This window comes from Capsicum annuum, unplaced genomic scaffold (genome assembly GCF_002878395.1).
Source record: "Capsicum annuum cultivar UCD-10X-F1 unplaced genomic scaffold, UCD10Xv1.1 ctg80841, whole genome shotgun sequence".
In the NCBI taxonomy this organism is placed as follows: Eukaryota; Viridiplantae; Streptophyta; class Magnoliopsida; order Solanales; family Solanaceae; genus Capsicum; species Capsicum annuum.
The window spans coordinates 77,018-80,677 of record NW_025891515.1 but is presented as its reverse complement, the minus strand read 5'-3'; positions in this window follow the sequence as shown (position 1 = coordinate 80,677).

Here is a 3,660-nt window from a genome sequence, read left to right as displayed (position 1 = left end):
GCTTTGAAGGGGTTTAATTCATTGTTTAAAATGGATTAGGGGCTGGGAGAATGACCAAAGTACCCTCGTTAAACTCCTAAACAGACTGAAAAAATGTAATAATTTTGAACTAGTTGGCCACCGCGATGCGCCATTGACAACTGGGAACCGGGCAGACGCCGTGATGTGCCACCATTGCGGTGCCCCTTTGAAATACCATTTTTGCCTTCGGCGCGATGTGCCAACATCGCGGAGGGCCACTGGAATGGAACAATTGGGAAAATAGGTTTCTCCGTGATGCGAGGCTATCGCGGAGCCTCACTGAAATTTGATGAATGTCATTATAATTGTCTCCGCGATGCGTTAGTGGCTATAATGACGGTGTTTGATGACTGAAACTTAAAATAGCCATAACTTCTCACTCGGTTATCGAATTTGGGTGAATCTTATGCCGTTGGAAAGCTAATTCAATTTTCTACACAATGGAAGGTTTAAATCTGAAAAAATCTATACAAAAAATTATATTATCTATCTTGAAAGCTATTCTTTAATAATCTAGGGACGAATTCAAGCTAAGAAAAGTACGAGGTATTACAATGAGACCTTACATTAAAAGGACCACACAAATCAGAATGCACCAACTCCAGCAAATCAGGCTTTCTTGAAGGCGGATGACTTTGAAAAGAAACTCTTTTCTATTTATCATCTAAGCAATGAACACACTTCTTCAACTTTGCTTGTTTCACTCCATAAAATATTTTTTTTTTTAGCCAAACTATCAATCCCCTTCTCACTTATATGATTCAACTTTCTATGCCATAACTCTTATGAAGTATCATTCTCCACCAAGTTTTGTGAGCCTCTAGAAGTAGAGCCCCGAAATACGTACAAGTTAGACAACTTGTCATCTCGAGCCACAATCATCGAACCACTAGTAAGCTTCCACTGTCCAACACCAAGTGTGTTAACATAGCCCTCATCATCAAGGTTCCCTACCGAAATCAAATTCAGGCAAACATCTGGAGCATGCTTGACATTATTGAGAACTAGTTTGGAACCATTGTTACTTTCCAAACAAAAAGTGCCAATGCCAAGTAGTTTAACATCATCATTATTGCCCATTTTCAACATTCCAAAATTACCTAGGGTATTAAGAAGAAAATAATTCCTTTTTTGGCGTAACATGAGAAGTAGCCCCAAAATCCACAAATCAGCTAGACTCATCACGAACAAGATTAATGACATTCTCACCACAAGCAACAAGAAGATCATCATTAGCAGCAATGGAAACATGATTTTTATTATCACCTTCTTTCTTTTGCCGTCTCATATCTCTCATATGCTTGTAGCAATATTTCATGAGATGCCCCTTTTGTTTGAAATAGTCATATGTAACATTCTTGAATTTGAACCTCGACTTGCTTCTACTTTTATCTCTATCATTTCGACTTCTGAACTTGTTTCTCCCCCTCTCTTTAGTAACCAAAACATTAGAGTGTGAAGATGAAGAAGATGAAGCCTGAGATCTTCTTCTCATCTCTTCATTTAAGACACCACTCTTAACATATTTCATAGTCACAACACCACCGGGAGCAAAATTAGTCAAAGAAACTCGAAGAGTTTTCCAAGAGTCAGGCAGAGTATTAAGAAGTCAAAGTCCCTGAATTTCTTCATTGCACTTTACACCTATTTCGGACAGCTGGTCAAGGACACCCTGAAAATTATTTATATGATCAGAAATAAGACTGCCCTTTTTATACCTGATATTCATCAATTGCTTAAGCAGGAACAACTTGTTATTTCCAGTCTTCAAAGCATAAAGTGTGTCGAGCTTATCCTACAAACTTCTGGCATGTGTCTCATTCACAATATGATTTCTAACATTATCTTCAATCCATTGTCTAATATAGCCACAAACCTGTAAGTACTCAAATTCCCAATCCTCATCTGTCATGGATTGAGGTTTAGTAGACGCAAACACAGGTAAATGCATTTTCTTGAAAAAGAGAAGATCTTTCATGTTGCTTTTCCAAGTATGATAGTTACTACCATTCAAACATACCATTTTCCTCATATTTGCCTCCATCATTCAAATATACAATCAACAACAACCTATGCTCGGACACCACTTTTTAGGAAAAGTAAGGGCACAATCAAAATGCCCGACAGAGTAGCAGCGGAAGAATACCCAAATCTAAACTTTCGCGGAAGAATACCCAAATCTAAACTTTCCCTTTCAATTTAAACAAATCACCACACAAATACGACAAGATAAAAATAAAGGCAATCATATGAGACACCAATTTACGTGGAAAACCCTTCAGCATGAAGGGTAAAAAACAACGTAACCAAACTTCCACTATAATCATCAAGACAATATTGTTCTCCAAAATGGTCACCAAACAAGTGCCAAACAATGAGCAACAATACAACAAGATAGCACCAAAACTAGAGAATAAAAAGGAGCACAAATACAAAAACTGCAGCTACTGTTCGGGAGAAGAACATGAGCTACAGGCCACCAAAATCCACCTCCGTCAGTTTCTGTTATCCAAAAATCATCTCAATCGGACAAGAAACGAAGCGAAAATCGTAATTTGAAGTTGACAGCTATGGCTGAAAATTTGGGCGAAAATCAGCTTTCTTTTTCTCTCTTTGGCTGCTGAAAACTCTCTTTTGTGATGATGAAATAAGACCTAAAAAGATCTATATATGCCCCATAGTATTGGGCCTATGGGCATAAATGAGTTGGTCCAAATTAAACTTTATTTATCCACATAGAAAGAGACAAAGATCCATATCCCAACAACACACATGTGAGATATTGTTTATTTTTTTTGCAAATTTTCAGGCTAATATCTTTGTCAATAGTGAAGTGCACGCTGGTGATAAAATAAGATATAGATATAGCGGTCAAAATTCAAATACATAGCCGGCCCTTGAAGCTCGATTTAAGTTTTCATCTCGGCACCAATACCTATTGAACATTTCAACTCCATTCAAAATGTACCCATTAAATACAAAATACTGCCATGGCAAAAACGATGCTTATTCAAATTAAAGTGTGCATATGAGGATAGTTTTATTGATATATAATGTGAAATGAAATAACATTTAGAGTGAATGTAAAAAATACTTTAAAGCTGAATTAGCAACAAAGGTAAGGTTTATGAAAACATTATTTAGCGGAATCCGTAATAGAGTTGCTATAACTTTTATTTTAGGCATAATACATAAATATGACCCTAAACTTGATATCAAATTATAACATTGACCTTAAACTTTGATAGTGCACAAGTAGGACCTTTAACTATTCAAAACCTGAACAAATATGACCTCCGATTTTGCAACCTCCATGCGTGTAACTCACTTGCGCCTACGTGGATATGTATTCCAATCATACGGTGCTACGTCATTAAAAGGGCTGACATGGGAGGACTTTAGTCTTTCAATTAAAACGACGTTGTTTTACTTCTCTAAGTTAAAACGACATCGTTTTGCTTATTATTATTATTATTATTATTATTATTATTATTATTATTATTATTATTATTATTATTATTATTATTATTATTATTGTTATTATTATTATTATTGTTATTATTATTATTATTATTATTATTATTATTATTATTATTATTATTATTATACTACTTCTACATATTACGTACTACTATTGCT